This window comes from Macaca mulatta, chromosome 1 (genome assembly GCF_049350105.2).
Source record: "Macaca mulatta isolate MMU2019108-1 chromosome 1, T2T-MMU8v2.0, whole genome shotgun sequence".
NCBI lineage: Eukaryota > Metazoa > Chordata > Mammalia > Primates > Cercopithecidae > Macaca > Macaca mulatta.
The window spans coordinates 55,785,875-55,813,129 of record NC_133406.1 but is presented as its reverse complement, the minus strand read 5'-3'; the positions used below and the strand labels follow the sequence as shown (position 1 = coordinate 55,813,129).

The 27,255-nt window shown below is 38.7% G+C and overlaps 1 protein-coding gene across 5 annotated transcripts in view; it reads right to left on the bottom strand.

Moving 5' to 3' along the window:
* NEK7 (NIMA related kinase 7) overlaps positions 1-26,499 on the bottom strand; it is a 145,974-nt gene extending 119,475 nt beyond the window's left edge. For 4 of the 5 annotated variants that reach the window (XM_077991365.1, XM_077991366.1, XM_077991379.1 and 1 more), the window contains exon 1: positions 26,208-26,495. The gene's annotated coding sequence lies outside the window, so the exon portion shown is untranslated. 5 annotated transcript variants of the gene reach the window in all.
* Between the last annotated feature and the right edge of the window lie 756 nt (positions 26,500-27,255).

Sequence of the window (27,255 nt, the reverse complement as noted above, 5' to 3'; positions counted from 1 at the left end):
AAAATCAAGAAAAATCTGAGTTTCAGGCTACCAATGTAACCTCTAAAGACTGGTTTTTCAGATGGGAGTTATAGGGTTGATTTTTCATTTTACAAATACCACCATTTTGGCAGCTATAAAGAGAATGAATCAGAACCTCATGTCCCACTTATTTCTGCCAACCTAGCCCATTTTTGAGCTTCAGAAATCCTATTATAATTTCACCTACCACAATGGACTCTTCTCAAAGCCCAGCACAAATCCCTATGCTTCCATGAGATCTCATTCAAACCAAAGGAGACATCCCCTTCCTTTGATGCCCCTGTAGAAGGCCTATACTATGGTATACTCTTGTGGCACTAAGGGCCTTTCTTACATTGTTAATGACTGCTATCAATCAGGATTATAAAGTCCTTAACAACAAAGTCCGTAGTAGATTCCTCTGAATCTCCCATTATATCCAACACAGTTTTTTCCCCCATAATAAGCCTTCTCAGAGTACAACAAATAACTGTAATCAGTTGTAATATATTTTACTGAGCCATTAAAGTATGTAAAAATTATAAGTAGATGGTTAGCACGGAATAAAACAAAGAACAAAGAGTTTGAAAGTAACAGCTTCTAAAATCCGGAATACAGAAGTAATGTTTCCAAAAAACAATTCTAAAATCCCTGCATTTTTTGTCCAGATTAATTACTTTGATACATGTAGAAATCGATGGCCACAGGCCTGGCAGCAAGAATAAAACCAGAAAACCAACACCAGGTCGTGAACCATAATCATGGTTTTGGGCTGTAAAAGGAAAGCTCAATCTCTCTTTCTCTCACATGTGTGCGCGCGCGCCCACACACACACACACACTCTCTCTTATTCACATCCATTCTCCCTCTCTCCAGTTTAAGGCCTAAGAGATTAAAACACCCTTGTCCATTTAGACACAGAAGCAAATAGACCTACTTAATATTTAATATACGATCTAAACAAAAGAGACAAATCCAGAATGGTGAAAACATTATTAATGTATGTGCAAGAACACCTTTCTAACTGAAAGCTGACCATCATTATCCACATCTTTAATTCTTGGATTTACAGTCTGAAGTAAAAAATATTCATTACAGTCAACTATTGAGAAGTTGATTATTCTGATGCCCTGCTATTCGCTTCTCCCTGTTGCCTACCTTTTTTATTATTTCACTCTTTATTTCCATCAACAGAGGTAAACCTGAAGAATATCCACCCATATTTGAACATATCAAATATATAAAGCCATTTTAAATTATATATGTATCACATTTTTTTCTATTAAAACAAGAAAAAACAGAATCCTAACAAATGAAATTATTTCATTAACTGACAAAGTTTAATGAAGTCTCTCCTTCAATTCAACCAATTACCCTCACATGCCATTTTTAAAGAACTGATTTGCTTTACTCTGTCAAATGTTAACAAAATACATTTTAAGTTGTGTTCATAGATTACTCCATCATCCAGTGAAATTTTTCAAATAATCATTTCTTCAGTAATGGCACTACATGAAATCTAAAAGTCATACAACACTACAAGTTTAGAACTTCATTTTTTTGTGGTTTACTTCAATAATCTTATCAATGTTATCGAGGAGAGTCTCACAGACATAAATAACATGGGGGGGAAAAGCACTGGAATATGATACAGAGGATAAACGTCTTAACCCACTTTACCAATAACTTGTTGTGTAATGTGTAATCAATCACTGAGTCTTGGTTACTTCAAATACTAAGTGAAGGTATTAGATTCCATGACAGACACCCAGTCTCAAAAGTTCACTCAATTCTAATGTCTTCTGAAATAAATAATCAAGTCATGCTGTATACATTGAGAGTTTACTGACAGGAACTTAGGGATGCTATGGATTAGTTACCACCTAGAGCACAGCCTCACTAGTAATGCATGATTAACTCCTAAGACACCCTTACTGAAGAATCTTCATGGAAAAGGGCACTATTGAAAAGAATGATCAATTAATTTGAAATCAAAAATACCAAGAAGTTTTTATCTGCTTAGAGTGACATGTCAAGTATATGGCTGACCTAATGGCAAAACTAAGATAATGCTTAGTTTTGCTGGATTTGTTGTTGCTGTTTTTCTGAACTATTTAAAGATGATGCTATGGTCTACGAGTCCAATTTATAATTAGTTAATTCATCAAAGTAGCATGGTAATTATCGTGTGTTTAAAGTTAATAGGAAAACTATATAAAATGGGTGACCTCGGTTTGATAACTTGTCCCATTTTGACCTTTTCCATATAGATATCTCTCTTACATTAGAAAATAAGTCAATCATAGTATGAATGTATATTTAAGGCATCATTTTATAAAGCATTTTATAGACAGTTTTTCCTATTAGAAATCAACATTGAAAAATGTGTGAGCTACAAGCCCATTACTTATTCACACTTTTATTTTTAGTAAATGACTATATGAACATAATTTATTTAATAAGGCTATGAATTTGTTTTCTCAAAGTAAAAATTAAATGTCCTCTTACTGAAAATATTCCATGTGTGTTCTCACTGTAATTCTTCCACAAGCAAAAGCAACACATCATTGGACTACCTCCCTAAAAGATTATGATAATTATCAAAAATTAGTACAAGGTCAAAATTATCAGCAAGAAAATGCTGTACCCAAAGGGGAAAAATGTGTTAAATAACAACAACAGAAATTATGAATTCTAGCCCTGTCTCTATCACCACCAAGCAAATGCAAGCTTCTCAATGCCCTTCCTATACCATCTGTCAAGCGAGGAAAAGCCTACCCATTCCTCAAGCAAACTGTTACAAAGGAAACAAACCTCATCCAAACCTCTTCTCTCATATTTTCATCTAGCTATACAGTTAAAATAACAGGTCTCAGCACACATCCTGAATAAATTACTTTAGAATAAAGAATAAAATGTTAGTAACAATAATGATTCTAAATTATGATACTTCATTATTGATTAACTTTCTCTATAATGCAAAGGCTTTTAAATATTAGTACAAACTGAGAGTTTACTTTTAACTGAAACCCACCCCCCCAGAAAAAGGGAGGAGTAGAAATCATGATTCTCTCTGGCTGTGATTTTTAAGGTTTCTAAATTTTATGTTTATATGTACTCTTCTAGCAAAATGAGCATCAATATGCTTTATTGACATTTTACACTTACCATTTTGTACTTTTCAAAAAGTTTCCACAGATATCTTCTCAAAACATCACAGTGGAGTGAGTGGGAAATAATTTCCAGATTACAGACAAGAAGCTCCAAAGAAAGAAGTTACACAACTTAACCAAAATTACACAAGGAGAAAGCAAAGAAATTCAGGTTTCCTGACTCCTATAAATCAAGATTAAGTTCAGTCTACTTTGTGTGTTTATACACACATGTCTGCACACATACACACACACACACTCCTGTGTAACTGTAGCTTCTTCCTGGCAACAGGAAGATTGCAGAAACCTGCATACGAACAAAATTTTCTTAAACTCTGTAAAGCCACAATTGAAGGCTAGGGTTTCATAGACTATAAAGGCAGCCCTCAAGACCACAGAAGACTGTTTAGCCCAAAATCCAACCACATCCTGAAGAGTCTGTGCCAGCCTCAGGTCCTAAAGTCCCTTGATTTTCCTACATCAACACTTCTAGTCTGTTGGAGCCATCCTCATGGATCTTGCTCTATACCAAAAATAATCTTTTTTTAGCGTATTATACCACTTTACTGTTCAAGAATCTTTATGAATTCTCTGTCGCTTAACTGTTAAACCAAATTTAAATCCATCTTAAGAGAATTCAAGGCTTGCTGGATTAAAAAATTAAGCAAACATAAAGGCCCATAATGAAGAATGTCTATTTAAGTTTTGAAAAGCCATGTATGTTTTACATTTTTTAAAAATGTTTTACACACACACACACACACACACACACACACACCCTTCCTAAAATCCACTGTAACTTGAAAACTACATGAGGATATGTTTCCAAATGTTTTCATTTAAGAAATCACTATAGTATAGAATGCCTAAAAATGAAAGGCCTTATATTAGAATTGGCAACAGAAAATGTAAAGATTAATATATTTCCTATATTCAATGAGTTTAAATTATAGCAGTTGAGAAGAAATAAGGACAAACTTATATGAAATCACGGTATGTTTTTATACTGACCATATTCCATATCAAATGACAGTCTCAATTTTTTAAGACGCTTTTCCTTAAAAAAATAAAATAAAAAAAGAGGGGGGTATCAAATGATATCAAATGCTTTTCTGCTCTGCTAAGCTTATCTGACAAATTTTCTTACTAAACCAAATGAGATAATCAATCAAACAGCTAGATCTCTTCCATTATATCATCTTTATATGCTCAGATAAACCTTTATTGGTCATGATGACTCTTTAACTGTACCATTAGTTTTAATTTTATTGAAGTTTTGTGCATCTACATCGATAAGGGCTCTTGAAACTCTGCTCTTTAAAACACTAGAATTCCAGGAGTTGTTAATCTGTATTCCATGACAAAAGAAAAAAAAAAAATGGCAGGGCTCAGAGGGTCCATGGTCAAATGAATCTGCAAATACTGGGCAAAATAAAGTCAGGTTGGTTTCTTTACTGTAAGACTTCTCAGGGATCCAATTACACTAAAGTGCACTGTAAACCCCAAAAGAGTACCTGATGCAGATTTTTCCAAACTTGTCTAGCCACGGAATTCTCCTACAGAATTTCTATTATCTTGGAAAAGTCTGGTAATCTGTTGAACATAGTCTGGTCAATATTTGACCAACATATCATCCTTTGGGTCAAATTTTGGCAGGCTTTGATATTAATATAGTAACTCAAGGGCATGAATTGAAAGATTCCCATTCATTTCAATTTAAAAGTAAAAAATGTTAAAAACAGGACTATAAATCTAAGTGGGAAGGCAGCTCATATTACTTTAATTCTTCCATAGTCATTAGTCTATTAGTTATTAGGGCTTGAGTCTATTTATAAAGTTGATTTTTCTCTTATTTAGGATTTTCTTCATTAAATGCTACTTTAAATTTTATATTGCTACTCCTCTGTGTTTTCTGATGTATTTTCCCTATAAATCTTGGCTACCTTTATATTTTTAATCTTTCTAGGTTGATTTGTTCTAAGAATATCTCTTGAAAGCAGCACATAATTGAGGATTTCTCTTTAATCTGAGTCCTTCTTTTAATGGGAAATTTAATATAACATATACAAATTGTTTCATTGACACTTGCCTTTTATATTTTTAATTCGTATGTTTCCTTGCTTTTTTTTTTTTTTTTTTTTCATCTTTTGCCACATGGACGATGTTTGCTTGCTTTTGTCTAGTCATTTAGAAAACAAACATGTTATCTTTTCTCATCTTAATTCCACTAATGGTGATTCCAAGTTGTTTAAAGGCCTCCTTTAACCAGACTTTTGTTCATTATCAAAGTAAAACTGAAATCCTTCTTCTGGAACAGAACCCAAGGTTAGCTGAGGAATTGATCATACCATCACTCTCCCCTTTCACCCAACACTTCATTCCCAGTTCTCAGATTATAAGTTTTATAACCACACCCTTTTTAAGTTATTCTGACATTTTGTACTCTTTCCCATCTTGCAAAACAACTGTGTAGTCTTGCTTCTACATTTAATTTATTTCAATGCTTTTTTCTCAAAGATTTTGTATAAACATGTCCCTTTCCCAAACTCTTAATAGTACATTTTCAAATAACTTTTGAAGAGTTCATATGTGATACATTTTCTCTGAACGTTGAAAATAAATTAAAAAAAAAATTCTATTGCCATCATACATGAACAATAATTCGGCTGTGTATGCCCTTTTTTAGCCACAATCCTCTGCTTTGATTTTGTTAGGTCTCTGAAGTAACTGTTTCATTACTTCTGGCATTTTGTGATACTGAAAAGAACACTTTGATCCTTTCCAATTCTTGGCTGAAGAACAGTAATTTACTTTCATCAATTATTGGTTCAGAACTGTGTGTTTATGTACTACTACTTAATCTAATACTTGCTTGAAGTAAATCAAGTTAGCAATGTGAATCACTACATAAAGAGCATAATAAGGAAATTATTTTATCTATTTTTATCATTTCTACACAAAATGCATCCTTTGCTCTGCGATCAATAAACAAGTCTGCTGATTCTCTTGCTTAAGTTTCCTTTAATGGTAAGTCCCTTGGTTATTTAAATCAATAATCACCCATTTTCAGCTGGCACAAAACCTGCCTCCTACATACTGATGATTTATAAACCTGTAGCTCCAGAATCTCATTTCCAATTCTATTGTATCTTTCTGCCTGATATCCCAAACCTAACATGTCTAAAATCTTGACCACTGTAAACTGTTTCTACTCTGTATTTCCTTTCTTAGTGAATGGCATTTTCATCCAGTCATCCCCTACGGTCCCTAGGTCATACCAGAAACTTTTACTCCCTTACCTCCACGTAAGTCTTCAACTCCTACTAATTGTACCTCACAAACATCATCACTCTGCTTATGCCAGAACCTCATTATCCTTGCTACTATTAAAACCTACTAACTGCTCTTCCTGATGTTAGTAATGAAATTCTTATTCTACATACCCATTATATATATATATGATAAATCTAAGATGAAAATCTATGTCATAAGCCCGCTTAAAACCCTTTAATGAATAAAACCCAATCTCCTCAGCCTCACTCCTTACTTGCCAGCTACTTTCCCCCACATAAGTACCATACTCTGGCCTTAATGTGAACCATGTATACTTCCTCCAAATGCCTATGTGCCTCTGACACAGACTATGGCATCTTACTAAAATATTCAACCCAGCTAGTCGGCCTAGTCAACCTTGCTTGGTACTTAGGTAGCCTTTTTAAAAATACCTATTTTGAGCATTTGTCTCATGTATTTAAATGAATCAGTTGTCTGTCCATCTTAGGCCTTACCCATTACCTATATATTAGCAACTACTACTCAAGGGCTGAATCTGTTTGCTCTTCATTTTTATACCGTCAGCACAGATGAAGATCCAATAAATATTTGTTGAATAACTAAACATAGTTAGAAAACAAAACAAAAGATTAAAAAACTACAGGTCTAACCATCAGGAAACCTTAGTTTAAATTCACATGAGCACGTACTTTCGATTAAAGACAACATATCCGCTCTGTGTCTCAGTTCCCTCCCCTCTAAAGGAAGGTTCATAATGAGTACATAGCATGAGTAGACAGAGGAAGGTCTTACATCATTATCTCTGAAACAACAAATTAAAGCAGGGCACTTTCTACCGCAAAAGAATGGCTGGAAGAATAAACTATTAACAGTTCTCAAGAGTTTTAAGCAGCACACAAATGCAAGACAGTATTATTTCTTCTGCTTATCTTTACAGAAGAGTTTCCCTACAAGCATGTGAAAGACAAGTGATACTTATTCAGCCCTTTTAAAGTATGTCCAAAAAGCCTTTGATAGACTTTGTATTTGTTTAGGTTAACTGTGGACACAGAATGCTATTACAAATTCCCCTTATGTTTTTATATGTCATTCAGTTAGTCACATAGCAACAACTAAAGTCTGGCAAAAGCACACACTTACTAAGTTAATCATTCAGCTGTAATACTAGAAAAATCATGACAACCAAACTGACATAAAGAGCTAAGATAAACAGCTTGTCCCCATCTTTAAAACCAGATTTAAAAAACATTCTATTGAATTCCTTGTACTAAATAATTCATAGTATGAATTCTATCATAACGAAGTTGATAAGGCCTTATGTAATACAGGCTAGTACTTGGAAATACTTTCATTAGTATGAATTATTTATGGTAAGGTCATTTGTTTTTAAAAGCCTTTGGTCTGTAACAAGTACTCAATAACAGAAAAATCACACACCAAAAATGAAAAATGCATTTATATAAAAGAAAAATTTCATGGAATTTTCAAAATTAACACATGGTTTTACATTTAATCCTTATAGAAAGACATATCAACTGCTCATATTTATTCATTTAACAAATATATTTTGCATACCTACTCTATTACGGACACTGTTCTATGCACTGATTATTCCTGAACTTTCAAAATCCTCTCTTCTTTAGATACTACAGTTTACAATAAACCATAAAGTAGTTTTAAAAGCTTTTCTGTCAGGCATGGTACAATGACTCATGCCTGTAGTCCCAGAACTTTGGGAGGCCGCGGTGGTAGGCTCACTTGAGTCTCAGAGTTTGAGACCAGCCTAAACAACACAGTGAGACCCCCATCTCTACAAAAAATTAAAACAGTAGCCCAGTGCAGTAGTTCGCACCTGTGGTCCTAGCTACTCGGGAGGTAAGGTGGGAGGATCACTTGAGACCAGGAGGTTGAGGTTGCAGTGGTATGATCCTGCCACAATACTCCAGCCTGGGTGACAGAGCAAGACCCTGTCTCAAAAAAAAAAAAAAAAGAACACTTTCCTATCCATTACTCCTCTTGATGCTGCTAAAAACTGGGCAAGGAAACTGAGGCCTTGATCTCAGTGGTATAGCAATGACTAACTCTAACTCAAGTCTTCTGATGTCCTCTGCAATGAACTTTTTCACTAACCCCCACTTAAGCCCTGACTGCATTCTTAGGACCTGAGTTAGTCATAACAAGAGTCTATTTAATGTATAATTAGGTTAGTAGGACACAATCAATGTTTAGCAACAGAAATTTAGTCTGTTACTTTACTTCTTGGAAAACTCATTGCCTTCCTCCCCCTCCTATGTACACAAAAAACAAAGAGGCATAATACTTGTACATTTGAGTTTGTTTCTTTTTTTTTTTTTTCACCAAGCATAAACGTCAATGCAAATTAAGATTTCAAAAAGGTAAAATTAAGAAAGGAAGGAAAAAAGCAAGTATGTAAAAGTCACTGCCTCATAGTTACATAAAACTATCCTTGTACTTAACAACAAGATGTTTCAATGTACTTACAAGATTCAAAGTTCTATTTTATGTTTTAAAATTTACCTCTGGGAAACTAAATTTAATTGGTTACATATTTTTATATCTCAGAACTGAACTATGGTTTGAATGGATGGTGCAAAGTTAACCCAGGCAGCTGCTAAGCAAACTTTCTCACCAAACTCTGCCAAATTATTTCAATTCTGACCTGCACTATGTTGTAATTTCTCTCTTGCTCTTTTGAGCACAGACTATAAAATCATGCCAAACTCTGTATGAATGTCTTTTAACATACATAAACATATACCAGAAACAAATGTACTTTCTCTGGCACACTTACATGTAAAACTATGATTTTGTGGAAATACTATCCAAAGAATAAGAAAAATTAAAAGTAGGAATAACATAATGTTATGCTGATGAAGCTATCTAGGATGTTCTATAAAAAAAAAACTTTAAATATAAAGGACTCTGACCAAATAAAAGAAAATCTAATTAATACTGACTATAGGCTTTCAAAATGAAATTATATAATTGACAGCCAGTTAAATTTTGTTTTCAGAAACCTTCTGAATCTGTGAAACTCCATATTCTAACTAAAGAATGGTAAAATGTCATAAAGATGGTCTATACTAAGAGGCTTTAAAAACAGATTAAGAATGGAAATGAGATTATTTTATGTTGACAAGAAAAATACCTCACATATTATATTTAAATCAGGCAGCAAGTAACAAGTTAAATTTTAGTTTCCTCCCGTATTCACTGGGTATTTATTTACCTTTCAAAAAAGCTGTCCTTTCTTTCGTTTGTTTGTTTTAAAGACAGAGTCTCACTTTGACACCCAGGCCAGAGTACAGTGGCACAATCATAGCTCACTATAACCTCAAACTCCTTTGCTCAAGCAATCCTCCCAGCTCAGCCTCCCAAGAAGCTGGGACTACAGGCACATACCATGACCCTGGCTAATTTTTTAATTTCTTGCTGAGACAGGGTCTCCCTATGTTGCTCATGCTGGTCTTGAACTCCCAGTCTCAAGTGATCCTCCCATTTCAGCCTCCCAAAGTGGTAGAATTACAGACATGAGCCACCACATCCGAAAAACTGCACTTTTAAGTGGGAAAGAATGAACAAGGCCCCCAACACACCTTCTCCAGACAGACTCCTCTGCTGCTACACATCAGTCTCTCTATTGATGACACCAGAGCTCTTACTCCAGGCCAGACCTCTCTGCTGAGCACGAGATATATAACCAACTGCCTGTTAGACAGTGTCACCTACATATCCCATGATATTCCAAACTCAGCATCACAGATGCATCTTCTCACCACCACACAAAGAAGACTGTTACCTGTTACTAACTTAGTTATGATCAATATAGATTTAATCAAGAATTGAGGGAGTTATTCTAAACGCTTTGCTTAACTAGGACTCTAAACTCTAAGCTGATGGGTTAATATTTCTTCTCCTTTGCTCTTCAGCACTAGACTCTGTGATGACAACTTTATATATAACTAAGGCAAAACCTGCATTTCCTTATATCTTAGAATATCTCAGCTCTCACTTCTCTAGCCAGCAACTAGGAATCTGTACAATTTTGATATTCCTGGGATTTGTAGGCACTATATACATGGGAAGACCGATCTGACTGTCTTCGGACCAAGATGGTATGTAAAGGTCAGCTGCAAACATATTCTGTATCAAGCTATGAGATTTCTTAAACTATATTGGGACAAAGTTTGTTCTTCCTAAGTCTCATGATCATGCTCCTACTGCTTATGAAAGACTACAGAGTCAAAATCAAAAAAGAATTAGAAAATATTCCAATGGAAGGAGAGAGCAGAGCTCTTTATCTCTGGTGAAAAGGCATCCTTGTCCTCAACGAGGCAGGAAACACCCTGACAAAAATTAAATGTCCAAAGAATCTGCAAGAAAGTTAAGTTTCTAGTTTCTTTATTTCATTTCAATTCAATAAAAAGTCACAGCTACTCAAAGGTCGGGGAGAAGGGGAGGGAGAAGAGAATGCTGGTATCATCTATTCAGAGCACCAACCCACACCCCAGCCAAAACACTGCAGGCTAACCTAGACTCCTGTCTCTTTACCTTCTCCAGCTCATTCGTTAACTTGTTTCTTTTGTTTGTTTGTTTTGCTTTGTTTGTTTAATGTTTTGTTTTGTTTTGTTCTTCAGCATTACTGATATGTCTACTACAGAGCTGCTGGGAATACAAAAGGAACTAAGGCAATTCCGATCGCTCAAGTGATTCCCAGAGGAGACACACAGAAACAGACTTTTATAATATAAGGAAACAAGTATGATGACAGACACCATCACTGGGTACTGCTACTATAAGAGTTCACAGGAAGGATGTCAGGGTTATTTAAGCAAGCTGTCAGGGTCAGGCAGGCCTTGTAGAGAATACACTCAAGGTAAGTCTTAATACGTGTGGGAGCTAACCAGGCAAAGGAGAAGAGGAAGGACATTCCAGACTCAGTCATGGAATAACAAGGGAACCACAACCAACGCCCTAAGACAGGAGCACGGGATTCAGCAGAGGAAAGTGCCAAGGCCCAAATCATAAAGGTTTTTGATTTTTTTTTTTCTTTTTTGAGACGGAGTCTTGCTCTGTCACCCAGGTTGAAGTGCAGTGGCACAATCTCGGCTCACCGTAACCTCCACCTCCTGGGTTCAAGCGATTCTCCTGCCTCAGCCTCTTGAGTAGCTAGGATTACAGGAGTGTGCCACCATGCCCTGCTAATTTTGTATTTTTAATAGAGACAGGGTTTCACCATGTGGGTCAGGCTGGTCTCGAACTCCTGACCTCGTGATCCTCCCACCTCAGCCTCCCAAAGTGCTGGGATTACAGGCATGAACCACTGCACCCATCTCATAAAATATTTTTAAGAGACTAAGTGGTTAGAAATTATTCTGAAGGCAGTAACTGAAGGACTTTAAGCAAGGAAAAAAACTTAGAACTGGCTAGAGAAGCATTTCTTAAAAACATTAAAAAGCATAAACAAATTCAACTCAATTTTAAATTTAAAGGGGAAAAAAAGAAAAGACATTACAGAGGGTTCTATTTATAAAAAAGACATAAGCCTTTTTCTTGGTAATTTTTAAGTACACTGTAGTCTCATTGAAGTATGAATTTTCAAGTCTGAACTTAATTCCTTCATGTATCTCATAAACCAAACTTATCTTAATACATGTTTTGGCCAGGTACAGTGGCTCACGCCTGTAATCTCAACACTTCAGGAGGCTAAGGTGGGGAGGACAGCTTGAGGCCAAGAGTTTGAGACCAGCCTGAGCAACACAGCAAGATTCCATCTTGAAAATAAAAAAACTTTTTTTTTTTAAGAAATCTACCTTTGAGGTCCCCTTTACAATAATCTTGATTCTATTTTGATGCGAGTTTCTGATGTGCCATAACTACCAACCAAATAAAGAGATCATAAAAGCAGTGAAGCTTTTATTGCTATTACCATCAAATTTTGAAAACATAAAGGTACAAGTAACTTCACAATCACTTCACAAAAGAGGTTCAATCTCTTTAGCATGGTATTCAAACCATCAATTCACAATTAGTAATTATTCTTATGAAGGGAATAATCTCAAATATTTGTCTAGTTATTTCCTTATTTAACTCAATGCAACATTTTCTCAGTGGGGGAATTCTTGGAACATGGAATTAATTGGCACATAGATAGCCATACCTTTAAGGAGTAAAAGGGTTCCTACCCCCTTACAGAAAGCCAAACCACTTAACTTGAACTAGGAAGGAACTGGGCCCTAAGGAAAGGAAATTTAAGTACACTCAGTGAACAGCTTACTACATCAGCTTCAAGTCAATTTAGTCTAACTGCTGGTCATGTTTTAATATCATGTCTTAACTCCAGGAACTTATCTCTCACTTTATTCCCTGTTGCTTGAGCCTCTAACTTAGACTTAATTGCCAAATTGGTCTCTCTCTGGTCTCCACACTCCTCCCCACTCACACCAAGTTCATGTCTGACACACTCGCTTTTCCTAGTCCTGATTCCTATCTCACCCCACTCTAACATCTTTCAGACCTTGGAATTCAGAATTCAGATATAAAACCAAGCATCTCAGACTAGATCCCTGAATATCCTGACAGTGACCATTGGCAGATTAGACCTTTACCTATTTCAAACAGTAAGACCTCCTTCACATTTCTCTGGGCCTTGCAGAGACATGTGCCTGGCATTCATCCTAGACCTTCCCTGAAACCAACAGCTCAATTGTTCTGGACATTCTCTTACTGCTAGGACCTGCCTAGACCTCCTGTCAAGTGTAGTCTCTGGGAAGCAGTCATCTGCCATTCTTTAAATGGCAAGTTCTGACAAGAATGGTCCTAGGCCCTACAGAAAACGCAAATCTGTACAGGACATGATTCACACCTTCCAGAAGCTTATGCTCCAGAGAGGAAGCTAAGTATAACTACAACAAGACTCAATACGTACTAAAGGCTTAAAGAAGCAGAAGAGAGAGGTTTATTTGTATTTTTTTGTATAGTAATTGAGCAGGGCCATAAAGGATAAATACTACTTTAATGCACTGAGATTGAACAGTGACATATGGAAAACAGACATTTAAAGCGGTGAGAAAAGCATAGAGTGGAGAAGCCAGAAAGGATACAAAATTTTCTATAAAAAAAATAAAAATAAAAACCCAGCTGGGCACAGCGGCTCATACCTGTAATCCCAGCACTTTGGGGGGCCAAGGTGGGCAGATCATGAGGTCAGGAGATGGAGACCATCCTGGCTAACACGATGAAACCCCATCTCTACTAAAAACATACAAAATTAGCCGGGCATGGTGGCGGGCGCCTGTGGTCCCAGCCACTCGGGAGGCTGAGGCAGGAGAATAGGAGAACGGCGTGAACCCTGGAGGCGGAGCTTGCAGTGAGCCGAGATTGCGTCACTGCATTCCAGCCTGGGCGACAGAGTGAGACTCCGTCTCAAAAAAAAAAAAAGAAAGAAAGAAAGAAAAAAATTAACTTGTTAGATGTGACTAAAATGTAGGGGAATATACAGGAAACAAATAATCTAGAAAGCCAGGTCAGGATCAAGTGGGGTTCCATTTAGTGGCAGAGGAACCACTGAAGACATGTGAGTCAGGAAATATGGTACAGCATTAGGTCATTCCTTTATTCTCATATTCTGCAATTAATAAAAACTAAAATATTTTTAAAGCATAAACTTGGATATTTGTTTTGATAAGAAATACAATCTTCCAGACTCAAAAAGAAATCTAAATATCTGATAGTGGTGATCCAAAGTGCTTTCTAACAGTGGAAAGTTGGCAAATAAACCTGGCACCTCCAAGCAAAATAAGAAGCATCTCATTTACCTACCTATTTCTATTGATTGAAAATTGACCTTCCTTCCAGCAGATGAAGGAGTTACTGAGCAGCAGTTATGTCCATAATTCATTAATAACCAAACACTCAAAATAAGGTAGATTTTTTTAAAAACTAGCACATAAAGCTAAGCCGTATGTACTGACCACTTTACTTTTAAACTATAAATTATGCACATAAATCAACTATGCAACCTATATACTAATTTTATAATACAGAGAAATCTCAGAATAATCTTTTCAAATGAGTAAACATTACAGAAAGCTACTTCCCAACATTCCTTTCCCATATGTTCTGCATAGTCCTCTCCTTTGTTTTGAAAGGTTTCTTTTCTTCCTCCTACTTTATTCCAACCATTACCTCTCTCTTAAAATTGCCACTGCCATCTAGGTTTTTCTCCCTCACATCTGCTGTGGTCCCTTTTTAAATTGTAATCATTTCACTCACTTTCAGCTATCTACCAACAACTCCCAAATTTCTCTTTCTTCGGTCTGTGAATTGATAAGACCAAGTAGGAAAATGGGAAGAAAAATAAAGAAACAAAAAGACGAATTATAAAGGGAATGTAATCACAGAGTCACTCATCTTACAGCTGCCAGAAGGCTCCAAAGATCACATGGTCTATCCTCAAATTTCAGGCAAGTATGCCTCTGAAGTTCAGAGAAGGCTCACCTCGATTTGAAACTGACTTTACACCAAGTCTGTGCAGTCAACTGTATCATCTTTCAAACATTCTCAAAATGCATATGCAAATACCCCACAAAGTCAAAAGTTAGAAAATGTGGAAATGCTGACATTCTGGGGATGACAACCCATAACACAAACAAAAAAGGGGCTAGGCATGGTAGTATTGCCCTGCCAGGGACCACACACTAAGAGACAAAAGTCTCAATATTTTCTAACCAGATACCGTTAGTACATCATTACAGACCATGCTTCTTATATTATCTGAACCATTAACCACACTATTATTACTCTCCCCTAGACCAGGCACTCAATTCTTAAACTGAGTTCCACATATATTACATTTAGCTCACACTAAGTGTCAGAACTTATGTTTGGCATTTGAAAAATAAAAAAAAATACACCTGGACTTGACCCACTATTTGAAAACTTTCTATGTCAAGCTGCATCTTCTTATAATAAATAAAAGTGAAGGGGAAAATGGTCATAAACAACAAGGGCTTGTGCTGTTTATAAACTCCAAATTTTTTTAAAAGGTGAAAACAAATCGCTGGTAGAAAACAGTTTTAAAATTGTCAAACAGGCTTTTGAATAAAGAGCATCACCACTTGGACGCAAAGGTTGTATCTACTGACAAGGAGGGAAGTTAGAAGGGACTCAAGTGCCTGTCACTTGTTATCAAAGTCCCAGATGGAAATAAGACAGTCATGGAAAAAGGAACAGGTTACTCATCATAATGTTCTTGAACACTTTCCAGCATGGCCAGACATGCAAGACAGGAAAGTCTGGTGCAGTAGAGCTGTGAAACAAGATAGAGAACCACAGGTAGGTAATGGTAACTAGAGGCAAAAACCCTAAGTGGCAAGGCAAAGAGCTTTTGCCCGTGTGCAAAAAAAAAAACACCTCAGGAGCAAGGGAAGTGGTAAGCTTTCACACCCAGTTGAGAGAAATTTTGTAAAAATGCCAAAAATGGTGAGAACAGCACACAGCCTAAGCAGTCCAGTAACAAGGGACCGTTTGGTTGAGAAGGAACTAAAACTAACACTTAGATGTACTATTTTCTTTCACCTTGCTTGAAGTGGCATTTTCTCTCCTGTGATTATCATTATCATGCTACTGAGTGCATATCATATAAGATGCCTCGGGTGCCTTTATCTTTCAGACACAACCCCCGCACAATCTTAAAATCTGCTGTTAAGACCAAAAACATCAGAAATTTGAAAAATATTTTCAAAGTAAAGAATCTGAATAGAAAAGCATAGATTCTGCTTGTTGAATTTTAAGTGTAAGAGTGATAAGCAGCAGAGATGAGGTCATGAGGATGTCCTTATAAGTAGAGAAGAGACACAAGTGAGAACACATAGGAAGAACCTGCATGTCAGAGGCAGAGAATGGAGTGATATGTCCACAAGCCAAGGAAAGACAAGGACTGCTGCCAATACCAGAAGCTAAGAGAAAGGCATGAGCCACATTCTCCCTTAAGCCTTCAGAGAGAATACGGCACTGTCAACACCCTGACTTCTGACTTCTGGCCTGCAGAACTGTGACAGAATAAATTTGTCGTTTTATACCATCCAGTTTGTAATAATTTGATACAGCAGTTACAGGAAACTAATGAAGGCCTATCTCATTTTATTGTGCTTCACACATTGTGTTTTTTATAAACTGAAGGTTTGTGACAACCCTATGTGAAGTTAGTCTGTTAGTGTCATTTTTCCAATAGCATGTGCTCACTTCATATCTCTGTGTCACATTTTGGATATTCTTGCAATAATTCAAACTATTTCACTATTATTATATCTTTTATGGTGGTCTGTGATCAGCAATCTTTGATGCTACTGTATTTGTTTTGGGGCTCCATGAATCATGTCCAAATAAAATGGTAAACTTAATGATACGTGGTGTTATGTTCTGACTGCTTCACTGCACCACCTGTTCCCATCTCTCTCCCTCTCCTTGGGCCTCACTATTCCCTGAGACACAACAATAATGAAAATTAAGCCAATTAATAACCCTAAAATGGCCTCCAAGTGTTCCAGTGAAAGAGTCACCCATCTCTCACTTTAAATCAAAAGCTGGAAATGATTAAGCTTAGTGAGAAAGGCATGTCAAAGGTCAAGACAGGTCAGAAGCTAGTAGATCAGAAGCTAGGCCTCTGGAGTCAAACAGCCAAGTTGTGAATGCAAAAGAGAAGTTCTCGAAGGAAATTCAAAGTGCTAGTCCAAAATGGTACATTATCAGTGGTTGCTGAAGCTCGGAGCTGGTCTATGACACTATTTTGTTTATTTTGAATGTGTTTAAAACCTTCTATAATAAGTAAAACATCTGTATAAAAAGACAAAGAAAAAAGTGATACTCAGTGAACACATGAATAAGAAAGTGAAACAGCCTTACTGCTGAGACAGAGAAAGTTTTAGTAGTCTGGATAGAAGATCAAACCAGTCACATTTCCTTAAATCAAAGCCTAATCCAGGGCAAGGCACTAATTCTCTTCAGCTCTGTGAAGGCTGAGAGTGGTGAGGAAGCTGCAGAAGAAAAAATGGAGTTAACAGAAGTTGGTCCATGAAGTCTAAAGAAATATGCCATCTCTATCATATAAAAATGCAAGCTGAAGCAGCAATTGCTGAAGTAGAAGCTACAGCAAGTTATCCAGAAGATCTAGCTAAGATCATTGATAAAGGTGGCTACACTAAACAACAGATTTCCAATATGGATAAAACAGCCTTCTATTTGAAAAAGATGCCATCTAGGACTTTTATAGCTAGAGAGAGGTCAATGCCTGGCTTCAAAGCTTCAAGAACAGGCTCTCATTAAGGGCTGACGCAGCTGGTGAACCCAATGCTCATTTACCATCCCCTGAAAATCCTAGGGCCCTTAACAATTATGCTAAATCTACTCTGCCTGTGTGCTGTAAGTGGAAAAACAAAACCTGGGCAACAGCACATCGGTTTACAGCATGATTTTTTGAGCATTTTAAGCCCACTGTTGAGACCGGCTGCTCAGAAAAAGATTTCTTTCAAAATATGACTCCTAATTGACAATGTACCTAGTCACCAAGAGCTCTGATGGAAATATACAAGATGATTAATGTTGTTTTCATGCCTACTGACACAACATCCATTCTACAGCCCATGGATCAAGGAATAATCCACTTTCAAGTCTTCTTATCCAAGAATAAGAAATACATTTCTTAAATCTATAGCTGTCATAAACAGTGATCAAACTGATAGATCTGGGCAAAGCAAACTGAAAACCTTCTGAAAAGGATTCACCATTCTAGATGCCATTAGAAACAATTGTCATTCATGGGAGGAAGTCAAAATATCAATGTCAATGGGAGTTTGGAAGAAGTTGATTCCAACCCTCAGGGATGACTTTGAGGGATTCAAGATTTCAGTGAAGGAAGTCACTACAAATATGGTGGAAACAGCAAGAGAACTAGAATTAAAAGTGAGCCTGAAGATATAACTGAATTGCTACAATCCCATGATAAAAGTTTAACGGATGAGGAGTCGCTTTTTATAAATGAGCAAAGAAAGTGATGTCTTAAGATGGAATCTACTCCTGATGAAAATGCTGTGAACATGGCTAAAACGACAACATAGGATTTAGAATATTCCATAAACTTATAAGCAGCAGCAGGGTTTGAGAGGATTGACTCCAATTATAAAAGATGTTCTACTCTGGGTAAAATGCTATCAAACAGCATCATATGCTACAGAGAAATCTTTCATGAAAGAAAGAGTCAATTGATGTGGCAAGCTTTATGGCTAATTTTCAGAAAATGCGACAGCCACCAGCCTTCAGCGACCATCACCTTGATCATTTAGCAGCCATCAACACTGAGGCAACACCCTCCACCAGCAAAAATACTACGAACTGCTGAAGGTTCAGATGATCATTAGCATTTTTTGGCAATAAAATATTTTTTAATTATGTATATTTTTAGACATAATGCTATTGCATACTTTATAGACTACAGAATAGTGTAACTCTAACTTTCATATGCACTTGGAAACCAAAAAATTCATCTGACTGGCCTTATTGCAAGATTCACTTTATTGCAGTGGTCTAGAATAGAACCTGCAATCTCTCTGAATAATGGCTGTATAGAGTCAGGGCCCAGAGCGTCGTTTCCAGGACCATAATAGGGCAGGGTATGGTTCTAGGGTCCCCCAAATAGCAGCATTTTTCTTACTGTAACTGTGTCTTGATCAGAGCAGTGGCTGTATGGCCCTAGATTGGTGGCCTTCTGATCACAGAGGAGACAGCAACTCCCTTGGGGTCCTGGTACTGGGATATTCTGCTGGAAGCTCAAACTCCCTCACAACCATTAAACACCATTAAATGTTCAGTAACAAATTCCTTTCCACTTTAAAAAAAAAAAAAAATTAGAGGAGTAAACAGGAGAACTATGTAGCTAAAGACAATCTTTATTGACAGCTGATTTGTTGTTGTTGTTGTTGTTGTTGTATTTTTAAGTAGAGAAGGGGTTTTGTCATGTTTCCCAGGCTGTTCCCAAACTCCTGGGCTCAAGTAATCCGCTCAACCTCGGTCTCCAAAGCACTGGGATTACAGGTGTCAGCCACAGCGCCCAGCCAACAGCTGATATTGTAAATACTCAAAGTCATAAAATAAGAAAGTGAAGGTGAAAACAGTATGCCATTCAACATTAAAAAATATTTCTTAACAGTAAATACCTTATTAAAATTTCATTTTAAATGCATTTTGAAAATAGAAAAAAAATGGCAGTTTTCACTGAATACCATACCTACCACCAGACTATTCTAAACATATTCTAACAAAGACAGTGATGAAAACAAAGGAAGTCAATTTGTAGGTTGCCATGAAAAATAAGAAATAAGTTGTTCCATAAACCAATCCTCCCCCGAGCAAAATCTTCTTATATAAGACCTTTCAATTTACATGTATTTATTGACTAACAAACCACGCCTAGAAATAAACTGTTTGGAATAAAGATATACTATTTGCCTAAAACAAATGACCTATTCTAGGTGTCTTTATATTTTTATTTTATTTTATTTTTTTAGAGACAGGGACTCACTCTGTCACCAGGCTAGAGTGTGGTGGCATTACCACAGTTCACTGCAGCCTCAAAATCCTAGGTTCAAGCCATCCTCCAGGCCCAAGCAATCCTCCTGCCTTAGCCTCCCAAGTAGCTGGGATTACACATGCGTGCCACCAAGCCCAACTAATTTTTTTAAATTTTTTATAGTGACAGGGTCTCACTATGTTGATCAGGCTGGTCTTGAACTCCAGGTCTCAAGCAATCTTCCCACCTTGGCCTTCCAAAGTGCTGAGATTACAGGTTTGAGCCACTGTGCCTGGTATCATATTATTTTACTATATAGTCCAGCAGTTAGATGTAAAGGCAATACAAGATTAGGAATTCATTACATTTTAGAAGTATAACAATTTTTCATAAACACAGCTATTCAGTTCTTCCAACCATAATATAATAAAGGACATATGGCTTTGTTATGATTATAACCATAATAAAATGTATAGTAATTTGCCTAAGTAAATATAACGATATAGGGGAAATATTTCAACAATTAAAAAAAAGAAACAATTTTAAGCATGCTAGGAAGAACATTTTTAATTTTGCCATTTTTTTTGAATCTGTATTTAAAGATCTTTTTGCAACTCACATTATTTGTAGTCCATAATATAACCCCCCCCCCCCCAAGCCTCTTGTGCCTTTTTCTGTCTGAGAAACTATGGATTGCTGGCTCTCCCCACCCTCCAAAGAAAATCATAAAAACTAACTCAAATGTGGGAACCATTAAATTTTGAATATGGAAATCACAGGGCAAAGGAAAAGGAGAATTCAAGCAGAGGAAGTGGGAATGGCAGAAGTGGGAAGCAGCCCATTAAGACAAAACTGGGCCAAGACAGAGTGGGTGACAGGGCCTGTCATCAGAACAAACTGACAACCAGAGATGTGTTTCCCACCCGTGAAGGTCCTAAGAACAGAGAGGTAAGTGAAATGAAACTAACACTGGGCCTGCTACCACACATTTACAAAGATATTTTCATTTACTCCTCAAGGCAACTTTATGAGTTGTGACAACTACAGTCTGAATAAAATAAGCAACTCAACCAAGGTCATAAAGTAGGCAACGACAACCCTGGAGTTTTGTGCCTAGCCTTTTCCACATAATGGCAAACACAGATAATGATAACATATGTGCAGCAGAATCAGATAAAGAGAAGAGACTGGAATTCTCATTGTCCCAGGTCCTACCTGGACTTCCCCGAGGGCTAAGGGGTCAAAAGTCCAGCACACACAAAACCCACTCCTGGCTAGAGCTGAGAAAGTGTACTGTGTAATTTTTACAAAGCTGTTGCATTTTCCATTCTGCTCTATGCTGCTCAGTAGCTACACCCAGGTAAGTCTACAGCTAATTCTTTTCAGAGCAAAGGTCAGACGTACCTCTACCCCAGGCCTTGACTGTAGGCCCTCTGCTAATGCACAGGCTCTTTCCAGTATTTTTTTTACTGGGGGAGGGGGTGGAGTGGGGAGGGAAGTCTTTTATGAAAGACTAAGTTAATGTTTCCTAAAAAGAAAAAAATTTGCCCACCCTCTTGCTCATGTCAAAAATTTCCTCTAAAGTAGACAAAGGTAGTCATACCAGTAGGCTTAAAATAAAAACTACTAGACAAAGAAGCAGATGAGTAAGTTTTGGTATGTTTCTTTGTCTAGTAGTTTTCATTTAGTAAAGATAAATGACTGACATTAGATCCTATGTCACTTTAGTAAGAAGCAGGGAGCCACAGAGAGGCATTAATCCAATGTCACAGGATAGGAGTGGGATCCCCCAGAAGCAAAGAATGGTGAAGAAACCTGAAAAGGTGGATAAACCTAAAAGAGGTTCATATGTTGACAAACTCTGAAATGAAACACAAAATTTGGAAATGGATAGCTGGGCATTATTCTGAGGGAACTGTGGAAGATCAACAAATTGTCACAAGAGTATAAGGACAAAAACAAAATATAAAACGCTGTTGTGGAAAATTCCATATCAACCCAACGTCAATGGCATAGCACCATATTTAGACCTCTGGTATTATCTTCTAGAGCAGGGGGAAGCTACCAGCCTATTTGTATAAATAAAGTTTTATTTGAACACACTTATGCCCACTTGGTCAGGTACTGTATTTGGCTACAATGGCAGCAGATGCAATCACAGGGCTCACAAAGCCAGAAATATTTACTATGTGACCCTACAGAGAAAAAATTTGTGAACCACTAGTCTACAAAAAAGCAGACTGGACTGAAAAAGTAGCCCTTACCTACTACCAACAGAAGAGTAGTAACAAGATTTACAAAAAGGCCTATTTCCATTACGTAACCTAAAACACGTATTTCTAAATCATTTTTATAGACTGCTAAAATCAGTTTTGTTCATGTATATATTGTTCTGCTTAACACTTTGATAGCTATTACAACAAAACCGCTCACTGTATAACCTCATTACCTAAATAGTATGGCAGGGCAATTATTTTCACAAAGGTTAAAAAAGAAGTTACCCTGCTCAAAAATATTAATTAAGGAACGCTTCATGATCATCTGTCCTTCTCATTCCCACTGCCCACTGAAAAGCACGAAGTATATTCTCTAAGTGTTTTCTTCAGAATAAAAAAAAATTTGTGAAAATACATAACACCTAGGAATAATCAAACTATTAATTACCAAAGGAGAACTCAGCAGTTTAGAAGTTTTATAACTCTGAGATTGAATTGTATCAATTTAAAAATTCTGAACTACCATTATGTTCTACAAATGCATATATTTGATTATAATTATGTAACCAAACATTATGCATCCATATTCCCTATAAAAATGGGTGGGGGGGAGAATTAAATTGAAAAAGTCTCAAAAGAGTAAAGAAATGCGTCTTAAAACATCTTGCTATATATTTATATAAATGCTGAAGTGCTGACAAAACAATTCAGAGCAAACAGTAATCATACATGTCATTTCCAAGACACCCTTAAGTCGTACATTAAGTTTGATATGTTTTATAAACGATGCACTGAAATACCTACCCTCGTAATTTTCCAACAACTATTCGAAGGGGTAAATATTTTAATGTGAATGAAACCGGGAATGAGGACAGAGTGCTGTTTTGTGCAGCTGCAGCTGCAGCTACACTGTGCATTTTTTAAATACTACACTGTGCATTTTTAAAATACTAAAGCCTATTAAAAAAAAAAAAATCAAGGGAAACAAAACCTGAAAGAAATTTTGGAATTACCTACTTAACTTTTTTTTTCAGCCCAAAAGTGCATAATCACTAACACTTACTGGCCCTGCTCTCAGGCCCAGTTCTCAGGTACCCTGAATGGTGGCGATGTTTGTCATACTACAGAGATACATTCTTACAACATCAGATAGTTGCTAGGAAAATAGTGTTTGGTTCTGGAAACACCGTAAAAGTCTCTAATGTCATCTCAGACCACATATTTAAGTGAAAAAAAGAAGTTTATATTTCACTAAATTCGCAGTAATTGAGGGGAAAAGAAGAATACTTGAACATTTACAATAAGAGCCCGAAACTATCAACTGCAAGCACCAGGAAAGATTTGGGGCGATAGGGTCGTTATGAGGTTAAGTTACACAAACTGTAACTGCACTGGACTTCTGGTCATTACCATGCAATGCTGATTTTTAATTTATTAATCAGGTACGTTAGCTACAGAGTCATCAAATCTCCCCTCCTCCACTAGTCCACAGCCATCATACCATACGTGCTTTCCTCAATCTTGGGGTAAATGCTGTTTTACTGGGATGGAAACGAACTCGAATTTGTCCAGACAGGAAAATATGAAAGAGGGAAAGGAATGGTGGGTGCTACATGTATTATCTAAATAAATAAATAGTAGTTTAGACTATAAAATGAGTCTGTACGCTTGGAAATAAAGTTCGTCTTGTTAAATTGGTAAGATTTTTAACCATGGAAAGATTCCCAAGAAGCTGTGAAAACGCCTAACGATTTAGATTCTGACATTTAGTGGTTTTCATTTTCAGATAATTGCAGAGTAAAACCCCCTCAGTCACATGGACTATATTTAGTCTGCTGAACAACTTCGCTTCTTATCTACTATAAACTTTCAGTAGAACTAGTTAAGTTCTAGGTGCAGCCGAAACACGAAACGGGACACCTAGGATGGCTCAGGGAAAACTTAAGCCCCCTCCCCCTTTATGTATTTATTTCTCCCGGCTAGCCCTCAGCCTAATGTCCCTCGACACACATCCCTGGAGAAAGAACTAATGCGGCCTTCTCCGAGCCCCGGGCTGGAGTAGGAAGTATCCGCCCTCCCGAATGCGAGTTCATCGCTGCGCATTGGCTGCGAAGGCCGTCAATCCTCTGGAGGGCGGAGTCTCCCGCCACCCAGCGGAATCTCAGGCCCGCACCTCCGGGAGGGTCCCCGAGCTCCCACACACACTGGCCCCGAGACGGCAACTAGCCTCCTCAAAGGGTTCCTTTGCCTTTTTATTTCGCAGGCCTTCCTCTCACCCCATACAGTTTCTGCCCCTTTGAGTCCTCCGAGAGGCAAAGCTCTTTCAAAGCTCCAACACCTCTCCCCTACCCCAGCCAGCTCCCCGTGCGAGACCAAATAGAGGATTCCGCTGTTTTAGGAGTGAAGCAAGCTGTGGACTGGATCTCGCCGAAAGAGAGAAGATTCCTTGCTCTGGAAATAAAATAACTGCTGAAATTTTAAGTTAACTGTTTCAAGAGCACTTGGCCATCACCAAGTGTTACAAACCAAGAATACTCAGCGGCCATTCAACAAGACTTGCCACAAAGCATTAGAGGGTTAACTGTATCTCTTGTTTTACTGTTCACCGTTTTCAGGGTTTGACCGGTTGTCCCAAACATTCTGTACTTTTTGAGTGCAAGTACTATGCCATTCTTCGACCACACCACCAGCAGCTTAAGGTCCTGAACAAAACATATTTATAACACACATACTCTGTACTTTAATTCTCTAATGCAACCTGACAAGACATATTGCTGTCGCCTGGAGGGAGTGTGCATACCCTTGAAACTGTAAATTCCTTGGAGGAGGAATTAGAAACAGTGGTTCCAATTATGATGGCTACATTAGGCTCTACAAACTATGGAAATTTGATGTTTTCAATTGCATCCTTGAGCTCGTTAACCTCAAAGGAGAATAACCATTTTATTTCTGTGTATTTCTGATTTTCAGTTCAGTCACCAGAATTGCGCAAGGACAGCAGCATGTATCTTACTGTAAACTAAGTATATTTTTAGCATTTCTCCCCAATGAGGACTACAGCTAGGCGAGAACACGATTCATCGGCTAATACATCATCTCTCCGCCATCCCAGTAAGCTCCCAGTGCAAAACTAGAGGATGCTGCGGTTTTAGGAGTGAAGGCCTACAATGTAAAAGAGGCAACAGAAGTTCTTTAGCTCTCAAGGCAGCATCCTCTAGGTTGTGCTCGCTTCCTTACACTGTTCTGCGGTCATACGGTCTTGTCACTTTTCTCTGTTTTCCTTTGGCTCCCCTTTTCTGACTTTGGCCTCAGTTTTCAATTTCTTTTCCATTGCCACCATCACCAGCAATGTTCGCTATTGCCTCGCAATCCCTCTTTCCGACATTTTGTAATCCCGAGTCTCTCCAAGTTCATTCTCCAACAGACCTCTCACGCTCCCTGTACTTCTGAGGCCACTTCGGATTCTCACCTATCTGCCGGCTCCCACCACCCACTCTCTCCCAGCGCACTTCACTTTCCTAAGTCGGGCTGCTGCCGAATCCTGACAGATGGACTTCACCAATCCGCGAGAGATAAATAACCGACGTCGCCAATGAGCATCCGCCGGGAGGCGGGACTTCGCTTAAGTTCCTCAGGTCCTGGAACCAAAGACCTGTTGCCGCCGCCGCAGTGGCCGCTGAGTTTCTTAGTTACCGCGGCGCCCTTGGCGGCCTCGGGCCTCCAGAGCCGGTGCCAGGTATGAAGTTTCCTACCGCCCCCTCCCACCGCTGCCAACGAACAAGACCGAAACCCCCATCCGTCTCGAGCGCGGCGCGCCCCGCCCCACCTACTCCTAGCGAGGGAATCCAGGAGGCCGCCCCGCGCGGTCCCGACCTCCCTCTCCCGGCCCGACTCCCGCAGGCGGCCCCTCCCGATAGGAGCTGGCCGGTCCGGGCGCCTGAACCCTGGGCAGCGACTCACCAGGAAGTTGGGAGTTTTCCGTTCTCCCGCCCGCGAGGGACCTTGGGCGGGCGGGTGGCTCGGCGCGGCGCCGCCGTCGGAAAGCGCGCTGGACCGGAGGCTGAGGCTGCAAGGCCCGGAGCCGATCGGCCACCTTCCGCCGCGCAGCCCCGGCGGACGCTGCAGGCGCGGGGCACCCACCCTGCGCACTGCGAGGCGCGTCCGGAGTGCGAACCTAGCGGCGGCCCATCCTCCCGCGACTCCCGCGACTCCCGCTCCTCCTCCTGCGGCCGCCGCTGTCAGGAGTGTAAACATCCCGGCATCCCCGAGGAGAGGGGCGGGGCGGGCGCCGGCCACTCCCCGCGCCGTGGGTCCCGGCCGGTTGCCCGATGGAGGCTTCCCGCCTGCGTCCCTGGCGCTCCTTGAAGTGTGGGAAGCCTCGGCGGTTTCCCTACTGGAGCCGGGGCCCCTCTCTTCCGGTTGTCAGGCCTAGCGTGGTGCGGGGCACCGCGTCTGGCACCCTGAGCCCTCTTCCCCGGCTTCAGGCCAACTTCCCACCGAACCCAGGGTCCGCTGCTTTTTAAGAACTTGTTTTTTCTTCTTTTATATGTAAGTGCCCCCACTTGCAAGCGGTAACAGACTTACTGATGTTCCCTTTCTTCTGGACCACAGCGTTTGTGATCCCATCTTCTTTTACCAGGTGATTTAAACTACCTCTGTGTTTAATGTGGAGTGCAGGGAAATGAGAAAAAACAAAAACAAAGGCGTTTTCCTGAGTTAGGCTAAGCAAACCTTGCATGAAAGTGTCCCAGCATAGAGGACAGTGGCTTTTACAACATTCCAAAAGGTAAACTCCCTGGTGTGGTACGGAGGATCTTTGAAATAAATATGTGCAAAATCACCCGGAACCCTAGTACAGGAAACTGGGAAAGGAATGCTTTGACACCAGCAACTTCACTACTTCAGTAACAGGGCATGAACTACTAGAGGAGACGGCTAGGAGGCAGTATGGAGTCGGCTATACCTAAATTCTCATCTCAACTCAGTGATTAATTTTGTAACCTGGCTG